This window comes from Lissotriton vulgaris, chromosome 1_1 (genome assembly GCF_964263255.1).
Source record: "Lissotriton vulgaris chromosome 1_1, aLisVul1.2, whole genome shotgun sequence".
In the NCBI taxonomy this organism is placed as follows: domain Eukaryota; kingdom Metazoa; phylum Chordata; class Amphibia; order Caudata; family Salamandridae; genus Lissotriton; species Lissotriton vulgaris.
Genome location: NC_141685.1, coordinates 1,490,445,013 through 1,490,463,099, shown reverse-complemented (window position 1 = coordinate 1,490,463,099; position 18,087 = coordinate 1,490,445,013). Strand labels below are relative to the sequence as shown.

The 18,087-nt window shown below is 46.5% G+C and overlaps 1 protein-coding gene across 6 annotated transcripts in view; it reads right to left on the bottom strand.

Moving 5' to 3' along the window:
* Window positions 1–18,087, bottom strand: part of PHTF2 (putative homeodomain transcription factor 2) — a 589,432-nt gene that overhangs the window by 252,127 nt on the left and 319,218 nt on the right. The gene's annotated exons all lie outside the window — the stretch shown is intronic.

The following is an 18,087-nucleotide window of genomic DNA, read 5'->3' as shown; positions in this document are numbered from 1 at the left end:
AGGACGGTGGGTTGCAATCCAACTGGCTTTTTGTCCTGGTTTAACACATTGACAGAGCCCTTACTGCTGAGTAGGGTCTACAAAATGCCTGGGCCATTTTCTAGAAAATCTAGATAACCTATCAGTGCCATTCAGCTCTTTGCTCTGGGGCCAGCAAGCACTTAAGGATTTACACCATTTAGGGCTCAAAGAGATGACCGTTAACCAATTGGGGCAGTTGAGTTACTGTCCCACTAGCCCAGACCCTTTCAGTCCATCCTAGTTAGACTTCCCCCCACCTATCGGCAAGCACTGTTGGGTGAAAATGCTTCTTCTGATAAGGCGAGAGAACATCAAGCCCCCCAAAAAAGAAAAGAAGATTGGGGACTAATCCACCATGTCTGCATAACAGTCTGGCAGACAAAAAAATACTAAAAGCACAAAAGTGCAGATTTGTTTTTAAAAGACACCACCACATTTCTTCCATGGTCTGGGAGGTTTACCCCCTATGTGTTTGAACATTTGTTGTGTTTTTGCTGTCTGAGACAGTCTTGTTGTAAATGGTGGTTCAGGACAGCAAATAAATAGATCCAAATTGCAGAATTGGAAGAACCTTCTTACATGGGGCAGTCCTAAATAGGGTGTCTCAAAACTTCAACAAAAGAACAGGTCAAGGTAATACATTTCCCCATTAAGGAAAAGTACAATGTGTACTCAAATGTACTAGAAAGATTATTTCCCCTGCAGCCGTTATCTTGTTATAAAACCAGGGCACATAGGGAGAACTGCCTTTGCTATTAGGCAGCATTCCGTAGATCAGGATAAACAAAGCCCTACAAATAGCTGGTGCCATTACACATTGAAGTAACACCTTACTACTACTATGAAATGCGTTACTTCATCCTAGACATAGGGAACCAAATAACAGTGATAAGAAATGCATGACAGAGACCCTTGTTACTGGTGGTAAAATTATTTTAGGGTATACATTTCTTTACTGCTTTTTCCATCCACAAGTATATTGTCTCAGACGAAGGTACTGATGAAGTTCCCTCTGAGTGGCTACTCTCCCACGACTCTTCAAGGAGATGGCGGGAAGCAGTTCACACAGTTCGAAAACTAGGTTCCTGCAAAAAGGTACAGCACTAATGACTTAGTGCAGAGAGGAGAGTGATCCACTAAGATGTATGCTGGTGTGGCGACGTTTACGCAAGCTACTCGTCGTCTCCTCAAAAAAACATAATTATGGTTTGACTAAAATGTCTGAATACAATATTGTCACTCAGAAGAAAGGAAGGCAGGACAAAGCACTGAGGTGATTATACGTCGTTGTTAGACCTGGCATCATTGGCGTGAGTCTCCCTTCCATTTAGACGGATTGCCTCCTCTGTTTTGATATTTTTTGCTGGATTTATGCTTTGGGCACTGTGTCACTGCTAATCAGTGCCACAGATGATTGGGTTATTTGATTTATCCGTCAGCCCCTAGTACAGTGGACCATGTGTGCCCAGGGCTTGTAAATCAAATGCTGCTGGTGGGCTTGCCACCCACAGAAGCAACTTGTAAAGTGTGTCTCAGGCCTGTCATTGCAAGGCCTGTGGCAGACTAGCTCTGCCATGTCGACTTGGCCAAGTGCACCCACTTGCCAGTCCCTTAACCTTGCCTTTGCTTCATATTAGACACCCCTATGGTAGGCCCAAGGGCAGGGTGCATTGTAAGTATAAGGTAGGACATGCTCTGATGTGTGTAGCATGTTCTAATAGTGAATTGCAGCCATTTTCGTTTTTAGGTCTCGCCTGTCAATGCGCTTGCACATTGAGCTTGCAAGAGATATTGGGGCTTAACGAGAGCGTAACCATCGGGCGATTTCATGCTGTGCCCGTGAAAAGCAAGGCTCAATGCGCAAGCGCATTGACCTAAAATGCGTGTGCACATGAAAGCCAGCCATCTGTGCCTCACTTCTCCTCCCCCCCTAATTGCTTGCACTTTCACGGCCGCCAGGCCGTGAGCTACATCAAAGGGTTCTGCTGCCCCGCCCCCTGCTTCATTGCCACCAGCGTTACTTGTTTTTACTTGATCCTAAGGCCAGCCCAAAGCCGAGCCATGCAATAAAAAAACATGTACTCCCACATCTGTGAACGTCACAGCAGGTACTAATGCACGCACATTTCATCGAAGCGGCTCGTGGCAATTCGTGCGCGCACGAAAAATATAACTGGTGTCAGTCCAAGCACCTAATGAAACTGACGGATGTCAATGTCTACATATTGATTAAAAGTAACACATGTCAATTCGTGTAAGGTTAGTTAAAGCATCGGGTGTCAAATAATGTCGATAGATTACTGGCGATTTCTGTCACTCAGGCACATTGCTTTAATGTAATCAGAGCCGAACGATGCATATTCAATGAATGCAACACGTGTGACTTCGTTTACACAGACCGCGGGCGACTGCTGTGGATTCATGCACATTCAAGGAAAGCAATTGGTGTGGTACAATTCATGCAATCACAATGAAAACAACTGCTGCCAATTCATGCGGATACAAGCAAAGCAAACGGTGTTACTTCCTTCACAATCGCATCCAAAAGATGTGAGTTCTATCAGTTTCTGCATGTGCAATTAATGTGACTGCTGTAAATTCACGCGAAAGTACTGGATGTAACTCGGGTCAAGCATTATAATGAAAGCACCCGACGTCAATTAATTACAAGTTGCTGACAGTCACCGCTGTCAATTCATACACTGGCAATGAATGGCGGCACGTGGGGTGAAAGTGGTTGACTAAGAGGTGTGTAGTTTCTTGCGTTGAGTAAGAACAATGTACCTTGCTGGTTGCTCAGATGCGTGCTTTTTAAAACACACACACATACACAGCGAGACTAATATATCCGTTCGTGTAAATACCTCCTACACAAGCAGGTGCATGCACATACAGTGCCACTCCAGGGCTATCCCCAGTAATGCAACCCTCCGGACTCAACATCCCTCCCTTGTTAAAGCACAAGCGAACACTTCTTTCGATTTTTGGATTAGAGGTCATATATCTCTGGCTATATTTATCATGAAAAGACAAACAGCAGTGGAAAAGAAAACGTTCATAAGTACATATAAAAAACTACACGCAGAAACCCATACGCAATTTTCACGTCTTTATTTACATATTGTCTGATGCCTCACATAGACGTTAACACATTGACCTTTCTAACCAATGTCCAGCGCAAGCAAACCAAGGATACCAACTCCCCCTCCCATCTTTCGACGCCCCTTTCTGCCGTCGATAGTCAAGTGATAAATTACAAACGTTAAATCTAGTACCATTATAAATTACAACAAATATTATGTCAGTATTAATTATTTAGAAAAATTCTACGCCATTGGGAATGGTCAGATAAATACATGTAAGACAGGGCGAAACTAAACATGTACCTTTACTAATGCTATAGGTGTCACATTTGCTACTTTTATAACTATTGCCATTTCAAAGAACAAAATTGATACTTTTATTATTGGAAAAACAAACATAACTCAAAAAATAATGACATTTCCATAACACCAATAGCTCAAACTTTTCTAATGCGAGACCTACTGTATTTCCAATGCTTGCTCACTATTGAAGGCTACCTGTTCTCATAGGCCAGAATGGGCAGTTAGATTATCACATTCTTATAAACTTAACTGACTCAGGGAACACGGTTGAAATGCGAATTTAGTATGCCTGAACTATGAATAATAAAATACATCTTTTAGTAAAGTTGGTTTTAATATTCGGTGTTTGAAATACCACTTTTAGAAAGTAGGTATTTATTTGCCTAACTATCCAGGACTGCCTCTGCTGGGTTGTGTATTCCTTGTCTGGCTTTGTGAGTGGCAGGGTTGGGGGATTCCAGGAGACCGGCTGAGGCAGCCCTGTGGTGAATAGAGAGATCTGCATCTAGATGGAAGGGAGGAGTTGCACCTGGGACCTGAATAGGACTGGGCATTCCCTCTACAATGCTGGCTCCACCTCCTGTGGCTTGTCTGATGTCTCTGCCCTGCACTGTGAAAGGAGAGGAGGAATTATGTCAACAAAGTGCTCCAGAACTGTATCTTCCTCCCTTTGTTCTGGCTTCACCTCCTGTGGGGCGTCTGATGTCTCTGCCCTACACAGTGAAAGGAAGAAGAGAGTCATGTAAACAAAGTGCTCAGGAACTGGTTTGGACTCGGCAGAGGCCTCTCTCCCTTTCAGAGAACAAAGGATTAGATCACTTCTGGACAAGAAACCTTTCTGCCAAGGAGAAGAACCAAGGAAGCTGCAGGAGTAGCACTGCCCCTCTGCCAGTGTGCGGTTTGCTGGATTGGCCTGCAGTGGTTGCTTCATTGCCAATGGAAAGGAGAAGGAACTTCGTAAGGACTTTCATCTACAGAATATTCTCCAAGGGCTTGAACTGTGCTTGCCTCCTGCTGAAGTCTCAGGGACAAAAGACTTCACCTCCAGCTACCTCCTGAATTTCCTTGCTGAGAATTTTGACTCCAGTCACTTGCGTGCCGCTGGAAGCCCGACGCCTGAGAAGCGAGCAGTCGCCAAATCTTCCTGGGAGCGTGAGTTCATCGAAGCTGCCTGCTGTCGCATTACCGGAGAAGCGTGACGCCATTGTGAGAGTCGCCATTGCATTACCGGGGAAGCGTGTCGCAGGTACTGTCGCGGCTCCAAAGTGCAGAGTGGTCGCAAGGCTGCCAGGGCGTCGTCGCATTGTCATTGCATTTCCGCATCAAGGGCGCCATCTTCCCGCATCGCAACCAGATCATCGCATCACATCAAGGCGCCATCTTGCGCACCGCAACGGGCCCGCAGGCCGAGAATCTACACATCACCTCCGCACCGGTAAGGCTCACGACGAGTCCCCTACTCTGCGCAAGCATTGAGGCAGGATGCAACTGTCCGGATCACGGAACCAACGTCTCCCCTTTAGCAAGCCTTTTGTTTACTTTGCGTTACGCATCCAGGTACTTTGTTGAGAACTTTGTCGCATTTACCAACAACTTGAACTAAGCAACTTGACTCATCTTTTAAGTAATCTTAAGTGTAGTATTATGGATTTTTGTTGTTTATGGTCTTGTGGTTAAGCTTATATAAAGAATACTTATTTTTTATAAAACCAGTGTTGTGTCCATCTGTAGATAAGCCTGTCTGCTTGTGCCAAGCTACCAAGGGGGTGAGCAGGGGCTATCAAGGAGTGTAATCCCCTTATTCGAATTTACAAGTAAGGGTCCCTATTTGGACAAAGGTGAATACCATTGCCAACTAGAGACCCCCAGATCTAACAGTCGTCTTGGCGATAATGCAATAAAACAAGAATAAGGTAGAAGAAATATACCACTACAGGTGTGAAAAAAACTCAGGAACATGCAGCCAGTCATTTCTAAATTGGAGGGTAAGTCTTAACACAAAACATGATGTCTCTTCACACCCAACTATTAGACGTGTCAACCTTAAGGCGGACTTACCACAAACTTTTTCTCTCCCGCTTGCATTTTTAGGTCTCGCCTCTCAATGCGCATGCGCATTGAGCTGAGTGAGACTATAGGGGCTTAAACAGACTTTAACTAACTGGCGATTTGATGCTGTGCCCGTGCGCTTTTAGGTCAATGCGCAAGCGCATTGACCTAAAATGCGCGTGCACAGCATCAAATCGTCAGCCATCTGTTGCCCAGCTTGATGCCGCTCCACCCCCTGCGGCATCAAAGGTTTTCACGGCCGGCCGTGCTTTCAATTTCACGGCCGCCCGGCCGTGTCTCCTTATCTTGCTTTGGTGTGAAGCCGCGGGGTCCCTCTGCTGCACTGAGCCAATCCAATCGTGTCACAACTCCGACTGGAGCTGCTTTGCTTTCCACCCTTCACTGCCTTCAGCTGCCATGTATTGCACCTAATTATCTCACTTTAGTTCGAGGCCGCGGGATCCCTCTGCTATACTGAGCCTGTCCAGCCGGCTGAAAGGCTATTGCATGCACACGTTATTTTTTTCGTAGGCTCAGCATTACCCTTTCAGAGCTTTCTTTTAAGCTTAACAAGTATTACATGTGCAGGAGACAGTGTATTACATGGTGGGGTAATATACCTTAACAGCTCCCTCAGGACGCCAAGGTATATATAAATCAGTATTCATTTAAGAATCACGGTTTTGTTGGAGAAACCGTGACCAGCACTTTCAGGATTGGGCACCATTAAAAGTAGCAACTGGTGCCGTGCCTTCTCCCAGGTGCTCTGTTTCCCCAGAGATGTTTTCAGCACGTTCTCTGCTCCACTCTTCCCAGCACATTGTGCACACACACTTTAAGTACCACTGCATTTCCCCGAATTCCAGACTTGTTCCAGGCAGGGCTCTTTGTTTTGCTTTCACGGAAACGGCGGTGGAAGAACCGGGAGTGCATCTAAAGACAGAACTGACATTAACATTATCTGCCCATCTTTAGAATCTTCTACTATTGTGCCGCTTTCCCCTGGGTCTGTCTGGAGAAAAATCCTGTTTCAGCTTGCCGAAAACAAGATAAGGAATCAACACACCTTTTCCAAATGATTGCGTGCAGAGGGTGTCCGCGGCAGTGCTTTCAACCTTATAATGTTATCTTCTTAGAATTCTAAATGCTTGGCTATCTTCTTACAGAGATGCTCTTCTTTCAGTGTTAGTATAATTCAGTTTGAATTCTTCCTTTTCGGTCAGCACTTTGTGGCAGACTGTGCCGTAATAAATCACAACGACTCTGAATAAGGTTACACTTGCTCGCCCCTCCAATATCATTGCTATTTAGTGGTAAAAGTCTTTGCCCGTAATCCTGATGGAATGGTAGAAACGTAATGCTTCTTGGAAGGCTGGTATACTTCTCCACAGCAGCTTGTTTTCTATGCGGCTGTCTCTTGCTGTGTGGCTGCCTCTCTCTGAGTGTCTGTGCAGGTGGCTGTATCGATGCCTCTTCAAGTATCCGTCTCTCTCTTGCTGTCTCTCTGCTGCTGTTTGGCATTTAGCAAAATGGATATTACGACAAATAAACAGATGGAGCGATTAAAAAAAAAAATTCAACACAACCTCCTCAGCTGTCGATGAATGTGTGAAGGGAAAGGGGAGGGAGAATTCTCCATTATTCTTTCTCTACCTTTGTAATGCCTTCTATCCTGTCTTTTCTCTCACTCTCTTCCCTTCTCTTCTTTTCCCTCTTTCAGTCTCTCCCCATTCTCACTCTCCTTCTTTCTCTTCATTCTGTTATCCTGCTCCCACCTCCCCGTTTCCACCTCTTTTAATCTCTCTTCATCTTCTTTCACCTGCCCTTCATTCCTTCCTTCAATTCATTACTTGTCCCATTCTATTCATTTCCCTCCTTCTCCTCATCTGCCCTCGCCCATTTCCCAGCTCCACAACACAAAATACCATACCACACATTTACACTTAATAAAACAATCCCACTCCAGATAATTCCAATATACTCAATACCACATAATTACTACCCACATAATTCACAGCACACCATGCCACATAATTCCACTACACAAATCCACTCCATTCCACACAATTCCACGCCACAAAATACAACAACTAACAATTCCAATCCAACTCAAAATACATACTCCGTATACATTTCAACAACCGTTTTGCCAGGCACGTTAAGCTTAACCAAATACACTCTTCATACATCAACTTGCTGTAAGATTAACAGTGACAGGGCTGCTCCAATTCGCACTAAACTCCAAAGGGAATACAGTGTCGCAATCCTGATTCCCTCACCCTCACACCCCCTCACCCTCACACACCACCACTCACCCTCACACCCCCTCATCCTCACACCCCCTCCCCCTCACACCCCCTCACCCTCACACCCCCTCACCCTCACATACCATCACTCACCCTCACATACCATCACTCACCCTCACACCCCCCTCATCCTCACAACCCTCACACCCCCTCACCCTCACACCCCCTCACCGTCACATCCCCTCACCCTCACACCCCCTCACCCTCACACCCCATCACCCTCATACCCCCTCACCCTCATACCCCCTCACACACTCACACACCCTCACCCTCACACACCCTAACACACCCTCACCAGCATAGCATAACAAAACATAGCATAGCATAACAAAACACAGCATAGCATAACAAAACACAGCATAGCATAGAATAACAAAACACCGCATAGCATAACAAAACAAAGCACAGGATAGCATAACAAAACCTAGCATAACAAAACACAACATAGCATAACAAAACAAAGCATAGCATAACATAACATAAAGCATAGCAAAACAGCATAGTATAACAAAACATAGTATAGCATAACAAAACTCAACAAAAGATAGAACATATAACATAACAAAACATAGCACAACAAAACAAAGCATAGCATAACAAAACAAAGCATAGCATAACAAAACAAAGCATAACAAAACATAGCATAACAAAACACAATACAACATAGCTTCGCATAACAACACAGCATAGCATAACAAAACAAAGCTTAGCATTGCATAACAAAACAAAGCTTAGCATAACAAAGCATAGGATAGCATAACAAAGCATAACAAAACATAGCATAGCTTAGCATAACAAAACAAAGCATAGGATGGCAAAACTAAACCTAGTATAGCAAAACAAAACATAAGATAACAAAACATAGCAAACCACAACAAAACAGCATAGCAAAACACAGCATAGCATAATAAAACACAACTAAATATAGCACAGCGTAACAAAACATAGCATAGCATAACAAAGCATTGCATAGCAAAACATAGCATAGCCTAACAAAACACAGCATAGCTTAACAAATCAAAGCATAGGGTAGCAAAACATAGCATAGCATAACAAAACAAAACATAGGATAGCAAAACAAAACATAGCATAGCATACAGCATCATTCAGCACCACCACAGCATCACTCATTCAAATATGTTCTCTCAATGCTTCAAGCTTTATTACAAATGTCACAAAAAATGTTAATATTTTACTTCTGTTCTTGAATTTTCATCAAAATAAAATACACAAAAATTATTTTCAAATGTTTAAGCTATTGCCATTATAAATTACAATCCTTTAAACATGTCTCGGGCCTGCCAGTGCAGCATGTGTGTTCAGTTTTAAACTGCCATTTCGACATGACAAAGTATACCTTTTGGCAGGCTCAAACCTTCCTTTTTAATATATATACGTCACCCCAGGGACAGGCCCCCCGACAGCCCAGAGGGCAGGGTGCAGTGCATTTAAAAAGTGGACATGTACCATTAAGATTTACATATCAAGGTAGTGAAAAACTCCTAAATGTGTTTTTCATTACTGCAAGGCCTAACTGGCCCATAGGACAATATTGGGGTTAACTTATTAACTTTTATAAGTATAATTTCCTGATGGAAGTAAGAAACTAGTTCATGTTTGGTGTTTCTGGAATCCTAATTTAAATTCATAACTTATAGTGAAGTCGGATTTTAAATTAGTTTTGAAAATGCCACTTTTAGAAAGTTGGCATTTTCCTGCCTTAGTTATTTAGTGCCTGTAGCCTGTCTCTGGTCACATGACTGGGTGCAGCAGACAGTTGGACTTTGTGTTTTCTTCCCCGACAGCCACATAAAATAGAGCGCTTAAGTGTGCCTGCATGGGCCGTCAGTGGAAGGATGAGAGGGAGGGAAGAGCTGAGCACAGTCCCACTTTCACTTGAATAGGCTGTGTCCTGCCTCCACACAAATGGATGCATACCCCCTGGGGTTAGTCAGGAGCCATGACAGGGTTTGCAGGATGCCCGAGGACTTCAAACAGAAACCTCTAGGAGCTTCTTCCCTACTTCAAAGGCACAACTGGCCCTTCCAATAAGCGCGCAGGGGGCGCCTTCGAACGCGCCTAAGAAGCGCCGAAGAAAAGCCCGTCTGCGCCCGTCCGCGACAGGACGGGGCGAGGGGCGATGGATTCTGATCCTGCCTTACGGGCTCTGACCGGTAAGGATACACGGATAATTAGTTACTCGGCTCAAACGCTTCTGTCCCTTAGACCATCATGGTCATGTAGCACGAAAATCCCATGGCATTGTGTAGAGGGAGGTTTCTCCTGCCTGCAATGTCACCGTCTATCTGGGAATAGTATATCCCCCTCGGTTCTTAAACCCCCTCCCTCGGGCCTTAGGAGTTTTTTTCTTAATGTACGGTCATTACCCAAACATCAACATCAAGTTTGGGATGTAATTCACTCTATGCAACCAGATATCTGCTTCCTGGTTGAAACATGGCTAAAACCACATACAGTTACTGCTATTGCCATGGGGATCCCTGCTGGGTATAAGATTAAACATCTAGACCGAGAAATAAGAACCGGAGGCGGTCTCGCTATTATACACAAAGACTGTATAAAAGTCACTATAAGAGAGCAACACATGCACTCTCAGCTAGAAATAATGATTTTTAAATTTACCTTCACGAATCATATAACCTGGAAAGGTGCTTTGGTATACCGACCCCCAGGATCCAATACGAATTTTGCTCTTCATCTTCAAGAAATCTTAGCCCCTCACATTAAATCTAAAGAAGATTTTCTTCTTCTTGGAGACTTCAATACACATGTTGATCTACCTACACTTTCTGATGCCACTGCCCTGATTACAGACCTTGCTAACTTGGGTCTGGAATTACAAAATCATGGACCCACCCATAAAGGAGGACATACGCTGGATTTACTCTTTTGTAATTGTGCTAAAGTAATTTGTTCCTCGGCAAAAGAAATAGCATGGACAGACCACTCCATGCTTGAATTTCTTCTGGTAACCCCTGTAAGAACTGTTAAAAGTGTTCCTCTTCCCCCTATTTGGCGACAAGAGTGGCATAAAGTCACTGCCAATAAAATCCAGGAATTCTGGACAAATCCTGAAATTTTAGCAACTGACACTGCTGATATGGCCTTAACTAAGCTCAATGTCTCTATTAAACAAGCTATTGACATTGTAGCCCCATTAAAAAAACACAAACAGTATCCTGTGCTTAAACAAGATAGCTGGTATACCCACGAACTGAGGGTAGCTAAGCAAAACTGCAGACGAGCTGAGAAAGCTTGGAGAAAAGGGAAGACCGAGAGCAGTAGAGTAGCTTTCTTAGACACTCAATCCAAGTATTATAAAAACATCAAGCAAGCCAGGAAACAACATTTAACGCAGCAGATAGCACAGGCTGGCAACTGCTCTAAGGAGCTTTTTAACATTCTGCAGAATTTTATTAAGCCGACTGCTTGTGACAGCTCTGAGGACTTCTCACAAGAGCTATGTGATGAAGTCTCGAGATATTTTGAGGATAAAATAAACAACATTTATGAAAAAATAGTAACAGCCAATGACGCTATAAAAATTACTAACACAGGCCACCCCCATCCTCAAAAACTGGTATCTAGCAACAAACCTACCCTTTCATCTTTTCCTCCGATCACCAACACAGAGCTCCTTTCCCTCTGCAGCCACATTAAATCTGGATCGCCTAATGACCTTATTCCAACTAAAATGGTCGGCCCCATGATTTCTCTTTTGGGACCGCACATGCTGGATGTGATTAACATCTCCCTAAAAAAAGGTCAGGTTCCTGCAGATTGGAAAAGGGCGGTGGTGAACCCGATTAGAACAAGCATTTGCAATGCAATAGGTCTCGCATTAGGAAAGTTTGAGCTATTGGTATTGTAAATGGCAAAGTTTTTATTTACGTTTCTTTTTTTTTAAATAGCTAAATTAATAGCTTCGTCATTTACAATGCCAATAGTTATAACTTTCGCAAATGTGATACCTATAGCATTTGTAATGCAATATGTTTTGTATTTACAAACCGCGAGAGGACAAAAAAAAGCTCTGGACCACTGCCTCTTCCCAGGCCTTCAAAAGGGACCTCAAAGTTCTCCTCCTCCAGAGACACCTCCAAAAGTAATTCACGTCCTCGCGCTATTTGTGAGTAAGAGGATTATGGTTCGATCCCCGGGCTAGGCGGCAGGGGTCTGCCCAGCACCATGTGATTCTGGGCAATAGCTTGCTTAATCTTCCCAATGGCCCCCAGCGCCGGGATGCCTCCGGGTAGCTGTGCGCTTTACAAATACTGGATTCACATTTACATATTATTTGGAAATAAGACATTTGAATAAAGTCAAAAGAGAAAGAGGCACAGCATTGGGTGGGATAGAGAAGCTTCAGGACAATGGTATGTGTGCTGTAACAAACTCAAGTTGGCTAAAATAATTGAGATGTTGACAGTGTGATGAATAGACATGGAGGTGGGACAATCATGAACTGTCCTGTGATCACGTTGCCTTGCACAAAGGTAAAGGGTCAGCTGCGGATATTAAAGCTGACAAAGACGGAAGGAAGGGAGAAACCCAGTTCATCTTCAAAAACAGTATGTACAGAAAAGTGCCTTTCCAGAAACTCTCATTGATTTTTAAAGAAGAAAACAATTTTCCTCCCACACATTGATTTTTAAATAACGTGAGTACCTTTTCAAAATTCTCACCTGTATATTGTTAACAGTTGTCTTACCAGTAAGATGTAGCTTAGACCTCAAAAATGCCAATGGGAGTTGGCCCAGACCAGGCTGGGAGGAGCGGGCGGGAGCTGGCAGGGCTGTCTCATGATCTCCTCTGCCCCTGACACACACTGAGCAGAGGAGGCTGGAAAGGTCGAGAAGAGCAGAAAACCGCACTCTGCACCCCCGAATTTTCAAAAGCAGCCCCAGTGGGGGCGGGATCTGAAGGAGGGGACCACCAGGCGTTCAAGGTGGAGTGAGGAGCCGGCCGGCGGGGGTGTTGGACTGGAGGCACCGGGCCGCTCTCTCCTGCAGCAGCCAGCCATGCAGCTTTGGTGGAGAGGGGGCGAGCAGGACTGCAGCTGAGCAGGGGCGGCAGCCCCCGGAGCTGCGGCGTGACAGGGCTGGCCTGAAGCCCCCCCCCCACCCCTTCAAACCCTGAACCCCGTGTGCACTGGACCCGGCCACCGACAGCCCCTCTGGGACAGAGCAGGTAAGGACACGGCCCGTGAACCCGCATGACTTGGCGAGCAGGAGGCGGGGCAATGAAGGGTTAATGTTTATGTTGCGGGGGTGGCAGGGGCGTGGCACGTGCGCCTAGGAGCTGTCCCTTAGTAGCTCAGAGGGGGCGGACGTGTGTGTGTCTGGGGGGCGGCGGTGGTTTCACAGCTTTGGGGTGTCTGACAGCATGGGGAGACGCGTCTGGCCACTCGTGAGTGTTTCTGACAGTCCTGGGGAGGGTGTGTGTGTCATCTTTTGGGGGCCTGAGCTGCATTTGGGGTGTTAAAGTTCTAAGAGTCATTTCCGATAACTCTGAGCGGGGCCAGGCTGATGTGGGAGGTTTGACACTTTTAGAAAGGAGGCCGCTCCAGAGGGTGCCTTGCTAGTGTGTTTTTTTTTTTTAATAGTTTTTATCTGACATCTCGGAGCGGGGGTCTTGTGTCTGTAGGATGGGGTCTCAGCTACGGACTGAGGGCGTGCGCGGTCCTGGACTCTAGCACAGGGGAGCTGACATAAATGACGGGGCAGGGGGAATGGGAATTGAGTGACAGGGAGTCTGACATTCATGAGAAGGGTCTGGCATGCTGGTTGGGGAGGGGGCTTATGGCGAAGGGGTTGAGGGTTCTGGAGGCACTGGCGGGGAAATCAGGGCCCTTGAGATCCCTGGAAAAAGACAGCTCCGGGTAGGGGTGGTCTGGCAGATCTGTGGCGCGTCTCCCAGCTCTGCCCACGGTGCAGTGTGCAGCAGCTCCTAGAAGCGGCTGACAGCTCCTGGAAAGAGCGAGGGGAGGGGGTGGCGGCGGCAGGCGCGATAGAAGTCTGACAGCTGTAGAAGAATTAAAGTGCGACCGCTCTGTGGGGGTCGGACAGATCAGGACGAGGTCTCTTTAAACCGTTTCGGATCAGGCGTAGGCATGGCCAGGCGGCTCCAAGAGGGTGGAAGGGGAAGCCATTCTCGTGTGTACTGTACTCTGCACTGTTTACAGGGCAGCCCTCCTCGGTTTCCCCACCCCGCCCCAGACTGCCAATGCTTGGTAAAAGTCCGAGCTCTGGTGTAGGTAGTTTAGCCATACCCCCGAGTCAGCATCGCGATTTCATTGCGGTGATTTAAATGACCACCCCAGTGCAGTATGGGTGTTGTAGTTCTTTACTTTGGCTTTAGAATGTTTTCTAAAAAGCCGAGGACTTGTAAGCGGTATTCCGTGGGTAGCAGCGAGTTGGCGCCCTTGGTGTAAGGGCGAGCACATGGCGTGCTTGGTGTAAGCCCCGTATATAGCATGTGTACATTGATGCCTCGTGTCACGCATATAACCGGGGCATGGAGTGTGTGTGGGTTCGGTGAACGGTGGTGGCAGGGGGCTACAATCCCCAAGTGGCCGATTTAAATGAACTGGACACACACATGATGTTTCAGATGGATCGGACACCCACATGACTCCAGGGGGGAGACCGGGATACGTGGAGCGCGAGAAAGGGCTCGGACACATATAGATTAGACATACTAGACAGGACCACCGTTCGGGGCGAACACACGAGGCACAGTAGAGGAACTGAACACAAAATAGGTGTAAAGGGATTAAACACGTTCACAGAAACACAACTCGAACCCACGGAAGCTGTGCAGCAGGATACCACGCACAAAGCGGGAGTTGGGGCAGGTTTCCCTCTCTAGACTGTGCTGCACAAAAGTTCACGCTCGCCTGTTTGTGCCCCTGTATATCTCTGTCAGAGCATGGCCCGCTGTCTCTTTTAAGTTTGATTTATTAAGAAATAGAAACAAGTCCCGCGGCGACCCGGAAGCTCTTGGCCGGCCGGCCAATCCGGTCGCGGCCGACCGGAAGTCCCGCCTCCCGAGCTGCCGGCGCATGGAGCGCCCTGCCTGTCCGAATCAGCCCGGGTCCACAGGAGGGGGCCGGGGAGAAGGAGGAGTGTGGCGCCTGTTGCGGGGCCGGCGCGACAACAGGAAACAGCGCCCCGGTGCCGAAGGAGGGAAGAAGAGTCCTGCTGCCGGGCCCTGCAGCTGAGGAGAGCCGCCGCATGAAGGAAGCCGGTGAGTGGGTTGCTGAGCGTGGGGAAGCATGTGCGCGAGTGCGGGGGGGGGGGGGGGAAGCATGTGCGCGAGTGCGGGGGGGGGGGCGGGCTTTGTATGTGTGTGTGCGTGCGTGTGTGTGACTGTGGGGGAGGGGGGTGTGTGTGTGAGCGAGTGTCTGTGTGCCTGTATGTGTGTGCCTGCGCTCGCCTGTGTGTGCGTGCGTGCAGAGGGGTGGGGGCTGCCTGCCTGCGTCTGTGTGAGCAAGGGCTGAATTACTCTGCGCATGCGCGAGTCAGACGCGCGCTCCCGCGGTGAAAACTGCGAAGGGATTACGCTCGTGTCAGATTGGTGTCCACATTCCCAATAACGGGCCACAATAGGTCTGAAGCAGACACCCTCAATGCTCACGCATTGAGCGTAGGTCTGCTCGACCTAAAAAAGGCATCTTCTCCTTGGACAGACCTCTCCAACTTACGACCTATCTCCCTCCTGCCTTCCTTGGGCAAGGTTACAGAGAGGCACGTGAACACCTATCTTTCTCAACATTTGGAAGCGACGGATGGCCTGGACTATTCACAATCTGGTTTCAGGCCAAACCACAGCACAGAATCAGCCCTTCAGACAGTGACCAATAACATCAGAATGGCACTGGATGAGGGCAGTTCCATGATTCTGGTGCTGTTGGACCTTTCCGCCGCTTTCGATACGGTGTCTCACACGGTGCTTCATGATCGCCTAGGTGAGGTGGGTGTGGAGGGAGAGGCTCTGACATGGATGAAGAGCTTTTTGACTGGTCGTGTCCAAGAAGTTAGGCTGGGCTCCCACAAATCCACGCTAAGGGAGCTCAATAAGGGAGTGCCACAAGGCTCATGCCTTAGTCCTACACTTTTCAATGTGTATGTGGCACCCCTAGCCAACTTAGCTAGATCTTTCGGGTTCACCCCGGTGTCGTATGCTGACGACACCCAACTCCTTTTCCCTTTCAAAACTCTCACATCTGCAATAAAAAGATCTTTTGCAGATGGCATGAGAGCCATTGCAGACTGGATGTCAACTAACTGTCTGCAGTGTAATGTGGGGAAAACGGAGGTCATGTGTTTTGGACAAGCGGCAACATATTGGTCATCTGACTGGTGGCCCGTGGAGCTAGGTCCTGTCCCCACTCCTAAGAGATCTGTTAGGAACCTGGGAGTGCTCTTCGATCAGCAACTTACCTTTAAGGGACATGTTAATCAGGTTGCTGGCACCTGCTTCCGGGCTATTGGGATGTTGAGACGAGTCTTCCCCTACATACCAGACCATCACAGAAAAACGCTGGTGCGGGCCTTGGTCATCAGCAGGGTGGATTACTGCAATGGGCTGCTCCTCGGAGCTAACGAGGAGCAGCTCAGTAAATTGCAAGTAATCCAAAATACAGCAGCAAGGATTGTCCTGAACGCTCCAGCAAGGACTCCTTCTAATCCCCTGCTGTTGAGACTCCACTGGCTCCCAGTGAGGAAGCGAGTCCAATTCAAAACTTTATGCACCATACACAAGAGCATGATAGGAGAGGGCCCTAAATACATGGCTAAGATCTTTCAGTCCTACATCCCTGGGCGACCTCTGCGCTCCAGTCATCAGCAGCTCTTGCAGACACCAAGAGTAAAAAAGGCCAGACAAGGTGGCCGTGCGTTAGCTTATGCCGGACCAGCACTCTGGAATTCTTTGCCTGCAGAACTCAGATCAATCCCCAGTCATCTGAGTTTCCGAAAGACTTTAAAAACGTATTTGTATCCTGACAAATAACTGCCTTCCAGCTTCTGCACCCTATATTAGACACACTCTCGGATTTAGCACACTCTCGTGGTACAGCAATAGCGCGGAGATACCCCTTCGGGGGTCTAGTCTGGCGCTTTATAAGAATATAAAATAAATAAATAAATAAATATATTGGATGTCACACCACTTCTGGACTGGTCGTTGCTCTGCCAGGTAGAAGGAGTGCTGTGCTATTGTTCAGTGGGCTTAACCAGGTCCCTGTACCGGCTCAAGCTACATCGAGGTCGACCTGAGCTTGTCACTTTGTCCTTGTCTGGTGCGACCAGATATCCACAGTTGGAGCTTATATCATTTTGGTGCTATTTTTCAAAAATCTTTAAAATTGAATATCTTCAGTTCTACTAATTGGATTTTTGTTGTTTTGCTCTTGTTTTATTTATTAAAAAAAATAATCAATGTTTCCAAATCTGTTGTGGGCTACATGTGTGGTATGTTTTCATGTATTAACGTTTGAAATGCTGCACAAATGCTTTACACATTGCCTCGGAGTGAACATGGTTGCTCTGTGCCAAGCTAACCAAGGGTTGCGTACAGGTTCATCTAGGGTTTGCTTGTGTCTTCTCTCTGTGAAGACTTGTGGTGGTTGCTTGAGAAGCGTTTCAAACCCCCGCCTCCCCAACAAAACCAGTTTCTTATACCAACCAATTCTGTTTTCTCCACAGGGTAATTCTATGTACACCAAAACACCAGAAGCATTTTTATCCTTGTGAAATTAACATGTAACTTATTTCTAAGCATTTCAAAATATAGTTGATGAAGAACGACAGAGGGGAAACATTTTTTATTTTTGAAGGATCAGAGGTGAGATCATGCAAGGGAGCCAGATTAAAACTTGTGTGAGAAACAAAAATCATCGATTTAGTCACAAGAAAGACCATGGGCACAGCAGAGACTTGCTAGCATGTGTTTCGAAAACAATATATTTCTTAACAAGCCAGGATCTACAAAACAATGGTAAGGAAGTGAAGAGCCAGATGCTTGTTATTACCCACCAAGGCCCTACATTGGTTATGCATCACAAGAATAATCTCTTCTAAATCCCTCTGTATAGCTCATGAGGTCACCCATGTGACATGGCCACTAATCATATTATCTAAACTCAAACTAGAGTCAAAGGGGAAAGCTCAGATCCAGAACCACCCCACTCGTGATCCTTTCCTTTTTTTTTTTTTTTTTAAACACGAATTGGGGGGAGTTCCATCTCTGTACACACATCTGAGGTCTCTAAAATATGTTCCCAAAGGGTATACGGATTA